The 16,410-nt window shown below is 37.5% G+C and overlaps 3 pseudogenes; 1 reads left to right on the top strand and 2 right to left on the bottom strand.

Annotated features, from left to right (window-relative positions):
- Positions 1-1,149: 1,149 nt before the first annotated feature.
- Positions 1,150-2,372, bottom strand: LOC138073944 (olfactory receptor 6K3-like; annotated as a pseudogene).
- Positions 2,373-6,807: 4,435 nt separating this feature from the next.
- Positions 6,808-7,982, top strand: LOC138097679 (E3 ubiquitin-protein ligase pellino homolog 1 pseudogene; annotated as a pseudogene).
- Positions 7,983-11,175: 3,193 nt separating this feature from the next.
- LOC138097670 (olfactory receptor 6K3-like) lies at positions 11,176-15,812 on the bottom strand (annotated as a pseudogene).
- Positions 15,813-16,410: the final 598 nt, after the last annotated feature.

Genomic DNA, 16,410 nt, shown 5'->3' with positions numbered 1-16,410 from the left:
CCACTGACTCTCGGAGACATGGTTTCATGTGAGTCCAGTGCTGAAAGGGGAGCAGTTATCTGAAGTAAACCTGACTGTAAAGGTACATATTCAGTATCTATAATATTCATTGCTTTCCCAAGAGTCAATTAAAGGAAAAGCCCAAACCAAATATGTGGGGCAGGAAGGTAAATGGTACTTACCATGAATCCATTCATTGCAAAATTATGGATTTATAAATATGTTATAGGGATGTGAAGAATTGGGACGAATGACTCCTTTTTTATAGTTGTACCACAAGTTCAGCTTGCCAGTGATAGGATTGATATTTTTCACAGAATAACTAGACTTTTATTTGATCTACACCTCAGTTGCCATACTACTGAAGTTGTAACAAAAGTGCTACACTAAGGCATTATTTGTGTAACCATTTACAAAATCAATATTTTTACCAAACGCTATGAACATTCTTTCACATCTGCTTTTAATAATGCAACTTCTTGAAATTTATCTTGAAACAGAAGTTTTTGAAATTGAAAAGGACTTTATGTAAGAAAATTATAATTGCCATATTTATAAGAATGTGTGTATGCATGTTTAGTCATGTCTGACTCTTCACAGCTCTTTGAACTGTAGCTCACCAGGCTCTTCTGTACATGGGAGTTTTTAGGCAAGAATATTGGAGTGGGTTTACATTTCTTCCTCCAGGGGATCTTCCCCACCCAGGGATGGAACCTGAGTCTCCTGCATTGCAGTGGGATTCTTTATTATCTGAGCCACCAGTGGTAATAGTTAAAAAACAATATAGAGAAGCAAGCAATAGAGAAACAAAATGGAAACATAATTTGCATGTTCAATCAATGAAGCAGTTTACAATAATTAAACTGATGATTATAAATACATAGTGGAAATAATAAATTTTAGTACATAATTTTAATATATGTATTGTCAAATTGCATGTATTATACTACAAATTACACTGACTCTAGGAAGTCAGAAGTAGGATTGATATTGCTGTCATCTCTGTAAATCCTCAGAAGACTTTCTTTACCAGTCTGTTCACCAGGTCATGGGGAATAAAACTCGGCTAATTGTATTATTCTTTGAAATTCTAGTCTCTTTGGGCTTAATATTTTGTGAAGAAGTTCCATTTGTATACAGGACTGCAGTCTAAATTACTTACCAGATATATTAAACACCTTTTGGGGAGCAAAGTAGCTTCTTAATAGCATCTTTCATATCCTTATTTCTCAAGCTATATATAATGGGATTGAAAAAGGGAGCAAGCCCAGAGAATGTTAGCGCAATGGTTGTGTCCCAGAATGGTGTAGCAAAGAATCTAAGATACATGAGAGCCACACTGCCGAAAAGCAGCAGGAAGATGGAAATGTGTGCTGCGCACATAGAAAAGGCCTTTTTACAACCCTCAGCTGAAGGGATACCCAGGATAACAATGATGATTCTGATGTAAGAAAGAGAAATAATCAGACCTGTTATTAGCAAGAGCATGAATCACATCTTGCACCAAGATCACAGAGGTATTTGTGCAATCTACATTTAATAAAGGTGTGAAATCACAGAGCAGAATATCTGATGGGTTTAGTTGGGACCACAGAAAGGTAGGGTAGAAATCCACACAATCTCAGGTAGAAGGATGAGGAAAGCAAATAAGCAAGAGCCTGCAGAGAGCTGAGCACGTAGTCGGGGAGTCATGATGGTTAGGTAATGGAGTGGGTTGAGGTGGCAACATACCTGTCAATGGCCATCACAGCGAGCAAGGCTCCTTCGGTGTTTCCAAATGGATGGAAGAAGTGCATCTGCAAGAGGCAGCCAGTGAAAGAGATGGTCTTTTGACTGCTGATCAGATTGGAGAGCATCTTAGGAATAGCAGCTGTGGTATACCACATCTCAAGAAATGTGAAGATACTGATGGGATTATACATGGGCTTGTGGAGACAGGTATCCAGTCTTACAGCAAAGATCAATAGATTCCTGACTATAATAAAGGTGTAGTTGAACTCTTGCCTGGAAAATCCCATGGATGGAGAAGCCTGGTGGGCTGCAGTCCATGGGGTCCCTAAGAGCCGGACACGACTGGGCGACTTCACTTTCAGTTCTCACTTTCACACATTGGAGAAGGAAATGGCAACCCACTCCAGTGTTCTTGCCTGGAGAATCCCAGGGTCGGGGGAGCCTGGTGGGCTGCCGTCTATGGGGTTGCACAGAGTCGGACACAACTGAAGCGACTTAGCAGCAGCAGCAGATAAAGAGTAAAGGAACAAAGTACAGGAGGCCACCATCTTGGACTCAGGGGACTCAGTGAAGATACATTCAGTCACTGCTGATAGATTTCCATCTTCCATGTCCCCAGAAGAGCTATCTGTGAATGAGGAAGATGGTACACCCAACTAATAGAGAAGGAAATCAATGCAGTGTAAATGTAAATGGTATTTTGGTTACCTGGTATTTTTGTGTTTTGCCTTTTTCCAGATTCAAAATAACTGACAATTTGTCTATATCACTAATCTTTTTATTTGAGAGATAATACAAAATGATGATTAGTAACATGGGTTCAAATCAGACATTCTGAGCCTGAATTCTCATGCTGCCACTTGAGTAAATAAGCAAGTTGTATAATCTCTCTCTGAACCTCAGAATCTTCTGGGAAAAATATTAGTGCAAAATTATGAATATTGAAAGAATTAATGTATCAGAGTATTAATATTGCTCAATATTTGTTAGTTTTTATTTCTTACCTTGAACAGCTCTGAAAGAATAGTAACAATATCTCATTTAACTCCTCAATCATTTGCTATGTGACTGCTTTCTCTCTCCTATACAGAAGCCATTCTGTCCCATGTGTCACTGATATGTTAACTGCAAAACAATGGAAAAGTTTCAGTCTTTATAACTTCACTTTGGCATTAGAAACTGCTGATTACTACTACCTGCAGATTGTCTCTCTGGGGTCTCATGAAACCACCCTCTCCAGGTTTACCTTCTTCCTGAATAGAAGCTTCTTCTTAGGTGTTTTGTTATAAAACTTTCTTATTTTATGTGTTATAAACTCACCTTCTTGGCCCATTCTCTAAGTGACTATGTGTTCCAGTTTCCTGCTGTGGTCCCTAAAATCATGTCCTGCCTTATTGTTGATGAATGCATGCCGTTCACAGTTTTTCAGTTCTTCCAAGTCTGTATTGCCAGCAGAAGTATGTTTCCTGAACTTTAAATCTGCACATGCAGTCTTCCCCATCTGCCACTCTCTCATGCTGCACTGTGACAGTTTTCAGAGTTCACCCTGATTTCTCCTGGATCGTTGCTTTTGTGAATGTTAACCCTCTTCCTAGAAGACCTGCTTACTCTTCTTCACTTAACTAACTCCTAGACTTTCCTCAAGTTTCAGCACAGGCATTGATCCCTATCAGAAGCCCTGCAACAGGTACTGTGGTTTCCTCTCCCTCCCTACATTTATACACACACACACATTTATTCTCATATATATCCTACAGAGGGTTTCTACCGTCATCCTTACTATGTTTTTATTATAACTTGTTATTTGTTTAACTTCACAAGATTGTAAGCTTCTATCAGAGCGGGATCAACATTTTGTGTTTCATAACCCTAGCATGCATTGATCGCTTGAAAATGGCCATTTTTAATGAATAAGTTTGGATTAGGCTTAGAAAAATATTGCTGCTGTTTTTTAGTTGCTATGCCATGTCCACATCTTTGCAACCCCATGGACTGCAGCACACCAGGCTTCCATGTCCACTATCTTCCAGAGTTTACTCAAATTCATGCCCATTGACTTGGTGATGTCAACCAATCATCTTATCCTCTGTTGCCCGTTTCTCCTCCTGCCCTCAATCTTTCCCAGCATCATATTAAAGCTAGAAAAATCTAGAAATAAGGCTGGTAGGAAGGAAACTTGTAAGCATTTATGTCTTGGACAGTTGTAAAGTCTGAATAACTAGATATTATTTCCGACTTTAAGTGTGAAAAGCCCAGAACCCCAAAGATGGAGCATTCTCATAAATTCTATTCCAATGCCAAAATTTAAGCCTGCCCAAATCTTCATTATTGGAATCTTTAGAGTGTGTCTCATTCCGAACATAAAAAATGAATAGTTTCTACCCAAACCTCAGTGACCCTCAACTCACCTCTGCCAAATGCAGTAGGGGGTCTTCCTTTTTCCTGGGTCTCTGCATTCTTAAATGTTCTCTCAACTTCTCTGGAAAGGATTATTATAACAATCCAAAGAAAAATACTAAAGGGGAAATGAGTTCCACTGAGACTTCTTCTCTTGGTAATAAATAGAAAGCACTCTTTCTTTTTCCCATGGGATCAGTATCAGAATGTGGTCGCACTTTTTTTCTCATCATATTTTCAGATCAAAGGAGAATCAGTGCTCCAAGGAAGATTTCAAGTTCTGGTGACCACTGTTACCTCTTTTCTTGTCATCATTGTGGATTAACCAGTCAACCTCGATTTAGGTGTGGAATTGGAAGTATACCATATAAAGGTATACTCACCTTTGATTGGACATCATCCTTTCAAAAACATAAGAAATAGGACAATGTCAAAAGACCCTTACTGACATTAATTATTGTGAACAAATTAATGAATAGAAAATAGATCAATTTTCATGAAAATATGTAAGTTAGAAGTATGCCATACTAAAGAAGATGGAAGAGTGCCAAGTTTTATCCAACAATATACACAGAGTTTTCCTTCAAATTGTTTTTGTTAATTCTGCTGAACTCTTTATACTTCCCCCTTTTCAGCACAAAATATATTAAAGATTTCTATGTGCTTCTTGTATACTACTTCCTTCCACTCCTTTCTTGCTGCTGCTGCTGCTAAGTCGCTTCAGTCGTGTCCGACTCTGTGTGACCCCATAGACGGCAGCCCACCAGGCTCCTCCATCCCTGGGATTCTCCAGGCAAGAACACTGGAGTGGGTTGCCATTTCCTGCTCCAATGCATGAAACTGAGAAGTGAAAGTGAAGTCGCTCAGTCGTGTCCGACTCTTAGCAACCCCATGGACTGCAGCCTACCAGACTCCTCCGTCCATGGGATTTTCCAGGCAAGAGTACTTAAATTCACACAATTCCTTCTCACCTCATGGCTATAAAGAAATAGCTACAGAGTAGTTAGTCCATGTTTATCATACTGTGAATGCTCACAAATTGTTTTCATGACTCAATATAAATGAGGCAAAAGCTTAGATATTTAATATTAACTTGCAGTGTATCTGTAAATACTATTGATAAATTTAGGTTAGTGTACAACTCATATATGTGTGTGCAAGCAGACAAGAGCAGGATATCATGTGATAACACAACTTATTCAAATGTTTTGGTTTTTTTGGACAGCATATTATTAAAGTTCAATTTTAATTTTGTGGATATTCACAAGCGCTCTAATTCAGAAAACAAATATTTTAATGATAAAGAATTCATGTAAAAAGTGCACAAATTATAAATACATATTTCAATAAATTTTTACTTTGTGAAAATACTTGTCTAACTCTACACAAATCAAGTATTAATTCTATGTTATCACTTACGTCCAGTTTGTTAATCTGTTTTTTAAGCTTCCACATGATTGTGAATTTCTCCATTGCTAATTTTGATTCTGTCAATTTTTGTCTTATAAATTGTAAGCCTACATTTTTTTGAAACATAGATAATACAATGTATTCCATTTTAGTTAGAAACATTTATTTTTTTCTGGCTTTGTTTTCAGATAACTTCTTTTATCATAACTACTGTAGAAATTTTACAGTTCCCTCAGGGTATTAGTCTCTTTATTTCTGGAATTTCAGTTTCATTAATATTTCATTTCTAGAATTTAGTTTCCATGCAATCTATTTTGCAGAACATTGTACATTTCTTCTTTAAATTTTATGATATTTTCTCAAGTCAAAACTCTAGATTAGTTTTCTAGTGTTCAATTTTTAAATTTCTTCCATTGAATACTATTACTGAACATAATCTAGGTAGTTTTTATCACTAACAGCACCATAACAAACTAGCACATGCCATACATTAAAAGACCTTTATAATTTCTTTATAGATTTAAATTTGGAATATTTAATTTTTTTTGTAATTCTTTCTTAGGGCATCTTATGGTTAAATATTTGCTATTATTAACAGAATATGCCCATTTTTAATGTACATTAACCTCTCTCCAACCATCACCTCGTACCTGAAAATGCAGATTCCAATGTAGTGTTCTCATAAATACACACATATCAATAAATGCCACACACTATTACATACACAGAGGCATATACACAGTGTGGTGCTAGGGAGTTAAATGGGGACATACGTGCCTTTAAAATAAACAAAATACAGAGATATCAAAAACTGATTGCTTACATTTCCAAAATTATTTTTCTCAACTAATCAAGAAGCAGAGCTTCAGATGCTAATCTGTGGTCAAGTGCACAAAAGTTTTGTGTGATATAGAATGAATCATATTTTCTGAATTCTAAGGCTTTATGAAATTTTCTGGCTAGAAATGTACTGTATTTTGCAAATAAACTTTCCTTGATTTTCTCCATTTAGTTTGTTTAAAAACCTTTTGGAAAATATAAATTTTCTAGATTGGAGCACACAGAGGGACTAAGAGAGTGGTGTATTCAGACAGGGCTTGGAAGATCCATGACCCATTCTGCCTCCTTGTACTACCTTGCTCTATACAGCTTTTCTATTTGTTTTCTTTAAAGATGTATCCTTTATAGCAAGCTAGTAGATGAAAAAATGTAAAAGTATCCTAGGACTCATGATCAGTGAACAAAGATTAGAAAAACACAGCCAATATCATGTTATGCCCTGATCAAAAAAATCATCCATCCAAAGAACCAACAAAATATGGTGAACTCATTGCTTAGGGAACAAAGACTGTCTCCCAAATGGTGATAAAGGAAGAAGGAAAAGTCTATTTGTTTTGTTTTTAAGATACAAACAAATAGAGTGAAGCCCAGCACTGTAGTTATGGCTTATTCTCCTTAGGTTACAAAGGAAATAAGCCACAAAAACCAGTATGGCATAGCATGGGGTCCAGACAGCAGTAACTGAATATGCTCATGACAGCAACATTTTTGTTTCAGATTGGTCAGTTCACTGAAAGTCTCATTAACTTTAACTGATATAGTTCCAGGAGTAAAAGTATTGGTGATTCTGACACACAGTCAGTGCAAAGCACTATATCAAGATTTGCTTTTAGAATTATATGTGAATATAATTTCCCTTTATATCACAGATATATGCTGCAGGATTTGACTCATCAAAAAACATCTTTCTGGGGAAGAAGAGTGGTATATTGAAGGAGTCAGATGGGCAGATGAATGGCTTGACCACTAATGGCTGTTTTGTTATGCATTCACATAATGGCTTCACAGAAGACTCTAGCACTGAAATATGGAGAGAAGTATCAGTGTGTTGAAATGTATTCAGCTTTGTATAAAACCAAATTAGCTCAGCAGAGAGGGAAAATGGTGGAAATTGAAATCAATAAGCTATAAGATGTCTTGTTAATTCAACTCTGCAGTATAACATTGTTGTGGCATACTCCAGAAGGCCTATTCTGCCTCCTGTAGTGAAAAATTCAGTTTTAAGGCAGAAAATCAATTCAGTGTTACCTCAGAACCCTATAGGATTCAAAACACTAGCATTTCCTAGCATGAAGAGGAAAGACGTCAATGAAAACAGCCATGGGTATTTCTAAACTGTAGCCATGTGTGTTGTTACCATAATGGGGGAAACAGAAAAACACGAGGGAAAAGGTTATAAATGTCCCACGTGTAAGTCTGTTGGTTCTTACATCCTTCTGTGGCTTGGATTTGAAGCTAGATTTTGTGTGGATCCTGGTCCTCCAGCTTTCGTATGTAGCACCTGTGATTATGGGAGTTCAGAAAAAATAACCTCCAATAGGCCCCAGATCCCACTTCTTGGTTCTCATGTTTCTTATGCAGCCTGGCCCTTTTATGTCTATTGATTGGTTGGAGAACATTGACATTATTCCCCAAGGACCTTTAACAAACAGTTTTCAAATATGTGAGGTTCCCAATCTGTTACCTACATCACATTTTCTCTAACTCTAGCTATTTGCATCAGGAAGAATAATTTGTAAAACTTTATGATAGATGGCAGCAATTTCCAAGCAAAAATATGAGAAACTCAGCAAAGAATTTTTGAAAGTACCGGACTTCTGAATTCTGAGTTTTGAAACTGTATTTTGACAAGAAAAGGCAAAATTAAATGGAAAAGTTAACCTGATGCCTTAATTTTAGTAATTGTACATTCTTCATTTTGAAAAATTGCTTTTTTTTAACTGGGGGTGCTACTGGTTCAAGCTGATTAGTTTGCAGTTTATTGTAAGCATTGTAAAATATAATATGTGTCTTAACTTTTTTCCCATTAGTATTTATATTTATTGTGGAAGACGCCTTAGAAATTTCTTGATAGAGTAGCATAATCATGGTGTCACATCCTTGGTGCATTCACAAACAGTGGTTTAGTAAGCACAGTTCAAGGATTTGCCATGCTAGGAAGAAGGACTAGAGAACTTCTCTCTTCACCTCCATCAAATAATGGGATTTAGTAGATTAGAATACATTGTGAAGTCAAATTTGTATTAACTACCATTGTGCATAATGTGTTTGTTTTTAACCATTGAAAATAATCAGGAAATATTTTTCCTTGATATTTCTACTAAATTTCTACTAAAATATAAATTTAAAGTTAAGAAATATTTTATATGCCCCTTTGAATATGCAATTTTCTAATTTTCTTCCATGAAAACCGTTTTTAGAATCAGCATCATTTGGCAGATTTACTTTTCAGATGTAATCTATGTTTCATCTGCTCACTATTTTTAGGAATAAAATTATTTCTATAAGAAAAGCATAAATTTACAAAAAAGGAGAGTGACAATTTGCTTTTAAAAAAGAAATACTTCATTAATTAGACTATATTTGTCCTTATCCAGGTGTTAGGAAATTTAGATAAAAAGGATAGAATGACAACAGTGCCTTCTTTGGTTAACCTAGCAGACTAGCTTTAACTGTGGGCTTGAATCCTGAAGAGAGTTGTCATGGCAACTCTAGTAAATGGTGGCAAATGGGCATCAATGGAAGCAGTGTGGAAGGACATATTTTCACAGTCTATTTGTTTTCTAATGTCAATGAGTTCATTGCTTTCAGAGCAAGAAAAAATTATTCTCCCTGCTCTTTTATAAAATGAGTATTTTCTTAAATTCCTCTATTCACAGATTATATAGTATCCTTGGAAAATCTGAGAAAGTCAATTACTTTTTTAAAAAATAATTTTGTTTACGTGCTGTGCTGGTACTTTATTGCTGAGTGGACTCTAGTTTCAGTGAGCTGGGGCTACTCTCTAGTTGCAGTGTGGGGGCTTCTCATTGCTTCTCTTGCTTCAGAGCATGGAATCTAGAGCAAGCAGGCTTCAATAGCTGTAGTCCATGGGCTCAGTAGTTGCAACTCTACAATTCTATGATTCTACACTCTAGTTTTCTTATGCACATGTCTAACAATATTGAGAATTTAGTCTTAATATATACGCTTATTGTAATAAAGAAGAGTTAATTATATAACTAAAAATTAAAGTGTAATTTACTTCTGCAAGTACTATTTTTGCTTTTTCTTAGCTATCTGTTTCTGGACAAACCTAATCAGGTAATGGGAATATCAGACCACCTAACTTGCCTCCTGAGAAATCTGTATGCAGGTCAAGAAGCAAGCTAGAACTGGACATGAAACAACAGACTGGCTCCAAATTGGGAAAGGAGTACGTCAAGGCTGTATATTGCCACCCTGCTTATTTAACTTATAGGCAGAGTACATCATGTGAAATGCTGGGCTGGATGAAGCATAAGCTGAAATATCAATAACCTCAGGTATGCAGATGACACCAATTTTATGGCAGAAAGTGAAGAAGAATTAAAGCACCTCTTGATGAAAGTGAAAGAGGGGAGTGAAAAAGTTGGCTTAAAACTCAACATTCAGAAAACTAACATCATGGCATCTGGTCCCATCACTTCATGGCAAATAGGTGGGGAAACAATGGAAACAGTGGAAGACTTTATTTCTTTGGGCTCCAAAATCACTGCAGATGGTGACCACAGCCACGAAATTAAAAGACACTTGCTCCTTGGAAGAAAAGCTATGACCAACATAGACAGCATATTTAAAAGCAGAGACATTACTTTGCCAACAAAGGTTCATCTAGTCAAATCTATGGTTTTTCCAGTAGTCATGTATGGATGTGAGAGTTGGACTATAAAGAAAGCTGAGCACTGAAGAATTGATGCTTTTGAACTGTGGTGTTGGAAAAGACTCTTGAGAGTCTCTTGGACTGCAAGGAGATCCAACCAGTCCATCCTAAAGGGAATCAGTCCTGAATATTCATTGAAAGGACTGATGCTGAAGCTGAAACTTCAATACTTTGGCCATCTGATGTGAAGAACTGACCCACTGGAAAACACTCTGATGCTGGCAAAGACGGAAGGTGGGAGGAGAAGGGGACAACAGAGGATGAGATGGTTGGATGGCACCACTGATGCAATGGACTTGAGTTTGAGTAGGCTCCAGGAGTTGGTGATGGACAAAGAAGCCTAGCATGCTGCAGTCCATGAGGTCGGAAAGAGTCAGACACAACTGAGTGACTGAACCGAACTGAACTGAATCAGGTAATCCATAATTCATAATTATATAGAAAATATTCCCAAGGTCTATTTCCTGAATAAACACATAATGAAGCACTTGGCCAGCTTCTGAAGTTTAATTCTAACCCTCTAAAGTGGTGAGAAATTTTTCCTTTAATTGTAACTTTTCAGAAGAAAGAAGAAAATCTCTAAGCTCCATAATAAATTTCTTGATGAAATACCCATCAAATTTCATAGAGATGGCAGAACATAAATGTGTTTTCCCAACACAATAATAATAAAATAAAATAATCAGGATAGCAGACAGATGGCTCAATGTGACAAAAAACTAGAGAGAGAATAATTTCATATTTTAATCTGTTAGAGAAATATTAAAAGGGTGAAAAGCAATCTGTGGCTCAGAATTAACCCCAGATGTGTTCAACACTATTTAAATGCAGAAGAGTTCTCTCTTTTTTTAATATAAATTTATTTATTTTAATTGGAGGTTTTGGAGGGAGGGGGTTCAGGATGGGGAACAGAAGAGTTTTCTAATTGCATCTTCATGTCCTTTTGCTCAGACTATAGATGATAGGATTGAAGATTAGGGGAAGAGTAAACATCAGTGCAATGGTTGTGTCCAAAATGAGTGAATAAGTGGCATTGAAACATAAGTACATGAGGGACACACTGCCAAAAGATATCAGGAAAACTGAGATGGCCTGGATAGGTACAAAAAGCCTTCTGTTGACTTTCAGTAGAAGGAATCTTCAAGATCATGATGATAATTCTTATATAGGACAGGGCAATGATTAAGACAGTAATGATGATGGCCGTAGCAAGGATCACATTCTCAATCAGAATCATGGATGTGTCTGTGCAGGACAGGCTCAGAACTGGAACCAAGTCACAGAAGATTTGATGAATTTGACTGGGACCACAGAATGGCTATGTTGAAATCATCACAGTCTGAGGAAGCAGGATGAGGAAGCCAAAGATGCAGGAGCCTGCAGAAAGCTAAGTGCAAAGACGGGGAGTCATGATCATTTGATAGCGAAGAGTGTTGCAGATTGCAACATATCTGTCAATGGCCATGGTGATTAGCAAGATTCCCTCTGAATTTCCAAGTGAATGGAAGAAATACATCTGCAAGAGGCAGACAGTAATAGAGATTGTCTTTTATTTCACTGATGAGATTGGAGATCATGTTGGGAATGATGGCTGTGGTATACCAGATTCCAGAAAGGAAAAGATACCAATGAAATTATATATGGGATTGTGAAGTCAAGTATCCAGCCTGACTGCAAAAAGATCAATCGATTTCCCATGACAATAAAAATATAGATGAAAAGTAAAGGAAAGAAGTACAGAAGCCTACCTTCCTGGATCTGAGGAAAGTCAATGATGACAAATTTAGTCACTGCTGATAGGTCCATATCCCCAGCAGAACTACCTGTGAAAAAAGGAAAGGGTACACACCACCTGAAGGAGATCAAACCAGTCAGTCCTAAAGGAAATCAGCCCTGAAGGCCTGATGCTGAAGCTAAAGCTCCAAAACTTTGGCCACCTGATGCGAAGAGTCAACTCATTGGAAAAGACCCTGATGCTAGGAAAGACTGAAGGCCAGAGGAGAAGGGGACTACAGAGGATGAGATGGTTGGATGGCATCACCAACTCAATGGACATGGGTTTGAGCAAACTCAGGGAGATGGTGAAGGACAAGGAAGTCTGGCATGCTGCAGTCCATGAGGTTGCAAAGACTTGGACACAACTTAGCGACAGACCAGTGAACAACATACCAGCTCACAAGGAAGAATATTTAGTGTATTGCTAAATAACTTGAATGAACAAGAAGAAATAACTTGAAAGTTTTGTTTTTCCCCTAATTTCATACTTTATAAAAAGTGACCAACATTTTATATTTTTTCTCACTTACTCCTCCAGAGTCACCATTGCAGAAATATATTTTCCCAAATGCTTTCAGTGGTAAAAAAAATTTTTTTTTTAAAGTTACGAGTATTTTTAGCTTCAGTTCAGCTCAGTCGCTCAGTCATGTCCAACTCTTTGCAACCCCATGAATCACAGCATGCAAGGCCTCCCTGTCCATCACCAACTCCTAGAGTTTACTCAAACTCATGTCCATTGAGTCGGTGATGCCATCCAGCCATCTCATCCTCTGTCATCCCCTTCTCCTCCTGCCCGCAATCCCTCCCAGCATCAGGGTCTTTTCCAGTGAGTCAACTCTTCGCATGAGGTGGCCAAAGTACTGGAGTTTCAGCTTCAACATCAGTCCTTCCAATGAACACCCAGGACTGGTCTTTTAGAATGGACTGGCGGATCTCCTTGCAGTCCAAGGGACTCTCAAGAGTCTTCTCCAGCACCACAGTTCAAAAGCATCCATTCTTTGGCACTCAGCTTTCTTCACAGTCCCACTCTCACATCCATACATGACCAGTGGAAAAACCATAGCCTTGACTAGACGGACATTTGTTGGCAGAGTAATGTCTCTGCTTTTTACTATGCTATCTAGGTTGGTCATAACTTTTCTTCCAAGGAGTAAGCGTCTTTTAATTTCATGGCTGCAATCACCATCTGCAGTGATTTTGGAGCCCCCCCAAAATACAGTATGACACTATTTCCACTGTTTCCCCATCTATTTCCCATGAGGTGATGGAACCAGATGCCATGATCTTAGTTTTCTGAATGCTGAGCTTTAAGCCAACTTTTTCACTCTCCTCTTTGACTTTCATCAACAGGCTTTTTAGTTCCTCTTCACTTTCTGCCAAAAGGGTTAACTTCTAATATAAGTGTTTGTATTTAAAAGTTATGCACAGGGACTTCCCTGGTGGTCAGGTGGAAAAGACTTCACCTTCCAATGCAGGGGCTGTGAGTTCTATCCCTGATCAAGGCACTAGGATCCCACATGCCTCACAGTCAAGACATAAAACAGAAACAATGTTTTAATGAATTTAATAAAGACTTTAAAAAGTAAAACAAAAATTATGTGCATGTACTATATTATGATGGACAGGGCATGACAACCAACTCCAGCATTCTTGCCTGGGGAATCTCATGGACAGAGAAGCCTGGGGAGCTACATATAGCCCACAGGGTCTCAAAGATTCATACATGACTGAGCGACTAACACACACACATGCACATATTATTTAACAATACATAATATCTTAAAGTAAGAAGCATTAGTAAAAATAAACATAACAGAAGTACGATTATTTTATTTTTCCACCCGTGGGCCATCTTGCACATTCCTCTTTGGAGATCTCTGTTCTAGGGCATGTAGACCAGGAGTCTACATTGAAATCTCAGTTAAGTTTGTTATTATCTATGTGTCTTTTGGCAACTTAGTTAACCCATCTGTCTCAAGTACTCATCTGCAAAATGAGATTAATAATAATACACATTCATAGATATACTGTAGGATTAAGTTAATGTCTATAAAAGACTTAAAACAGTGCTTAACAGGCAGCCTAGTGAAAGGGTAATAAAGTCCAATTCACCACACCTCTCATTTTCCTTTAACATTCTGCTTTCTGCTTCCTCCCCTACTAATCCATGAAGCTCATCTGACTATGTTAAGTAACACCCTCTCTGCTCATTACTAATAGAAACTAGCTCGTAAGTTTCCGAGAATGGTTAAACATAATAAAAGTGATAGTATAGCATGATATGATTTATATGATATTGTGAATTCTATAATAGTGCACTGATTGTTCAATCACTCAGACATGTCTGACTCCTTGTGACCCCATGGACTGTAGCCCCCCTGGCTACTTGGGATTTCCTAGGCAAGAATACTGGAGGATTTGTCATTTCTTCCTCCAGGGGTTCTTCCCAAACCTGGGATCGAACTCGCGTTTCTGCAGTCTTCTGCATTGGCAGGCCGATTCTTTACCACTGTTGCTGCTGCTGCTGCTGCTGCTGCTGCTGCTAAATCAAGTCAGTCATGTTCAACTCTGTGAAACCCCATAGATACCAGCCGACCAAGCTCCCCTGTCCCTGGGATTCTCCAGGCAAGAATACTGGAGTGGGTCGCCATTTCCTTCTCCAATGTATGAAAGTGAAAAGTGAAAGTGAAGTTGTTTAGTTGTGTCTGACTCTTCATGACCCCGTGAACTGTAGCCTACCAGGTTCCTCGGTCCATGGGATTCTCCAGGCAAGAGTACTGGGGTGGGGTGCCATTGCCTTCTCCATCTTTACCACTAGTGCCACCTGGGAAGGCCATACTGTATTACATAGTATTATGAATATTGTATGCATAGTCAGTAGTATATTATATGGTACTGAGTCACTGCGACAAGCACAAGTATATATTTCTCATTTAATGCTCAAAATGCTCTAATAAGATAGGATTATTAACTCCACTTTACAAATGAGAAAACCTAGCATAGACAAAGTAAATATATTTAAATGTTTAAAGTATGTTAGAAATGTACTAAACACTCCAAAATATTGGGCACCATTACACTGGAGTATCTGCATTATATTTATTGTATTATATAAGGATCATCATTATATTTGTTGTGTTACATATATTTATTGCATTACATAAGGATAATTTATTATATTACAACTTAGTTGTTTAACATTCTCAAGAATGAGTTCCTCCTGAAAAGAGCTGACAAGCAACATATGAGCTGGGGTCAAATAAATCAACTTGGAGCAAGGCCACCATGCACAATTATAATTAAACCCACAAGACAGTCATGAATAGTCTAGCAAAGAAAACTGAGGACTGTTTGGAAAGAAAAGTATGACAACTCAATTTTGATGAGAGTCATAATCAAGTCTGGACAAAGTAATCTTTCAAAAGATGGTATCATAAATGGAGTATTCTGTTTCATGTATTCCTCGGCCTAGTACCTCAGGAGGGAGGGTTTCTTCTAAACTTTCCATTGCCTCTCACCAAAATTCAAAGCCTTTAATTTTTATATGCAGTATAATAATAATGCAACCTATAATAATCTATATTATATAATAATATAATGCAATCTTCATGGAGTAAGATGATTCTTCTCGTGCACAGTGAGTGAATTCCTTATTTCCAAGCCTGAGTCTTCTACACTTACCTCTACCAAAGACCACAGAAACTCTTCTATGTATCTGGGGCTCTTCATCCTTGATATCCTTGAAGTCCCTCAACATGCGGACTTGCAATTATATTCACAGGTACCTCAGGGCATAACAGAAAGGGAAATGGGTTCCACAGGGGACTTCTCCCCTGCACTGCAGTAGACAGCATCACTTTCCCTCATGGGGTTAGTTATCAGAAAGCTCCCCATTGTACTTGCCTCTCATTAGTTTACAGGTCAAAGTTTTCAATAAATATTTATTTTCTGATTGCACGCCATCATCCTGAGAAGCTACTTTCTCCAGCCCTACGATCATTGTCCTTAGCTGTGCTACAGGGCACCTGGTAAATAACAGTTTTGTCATAGTCCTGTCATTACATGAACAAAGAGATATATAAAGTCTTGAATGAATATATTGACACCAGTAAAACATGTTGAAAGAAATATATAATAGAAAATAAGATTATTTTAAAATAATCATGTGATTAGGATTTTATACCAATATTGAAATGAAGGAATTTTTATTTTTTCTTTTCCTTATGCTACAAATGTATGTGAATCTCTTCAACCTTAAACAATTCTCTTTAGTCCTGTCAACCACAGTCAATATCTTATCCTTTTCATGAGATTATTGTGTACTTAATCTACTGCTCTGTTGAAAACTCAAAGTT

The sequence above is a fragment of the Capricornis sumatraensis genome, chromosome 2, assembly GCF_032405125.1.
Source record: "Capricornis sumatraensis isolate serow.1 chromosome 2, serow.2, whole genome shotgun sequence".
In the NCBI taxonomy this organism is placed as follows: Eukaryota; Metazoa; Chordata; class Mammalia; order Artiodactyla; family Bovidae; genus Capricornis; species Capricornis sumatraensis.
This window is presented reverse-complemented; position numbering and strand designations above follow the sequence as displayed.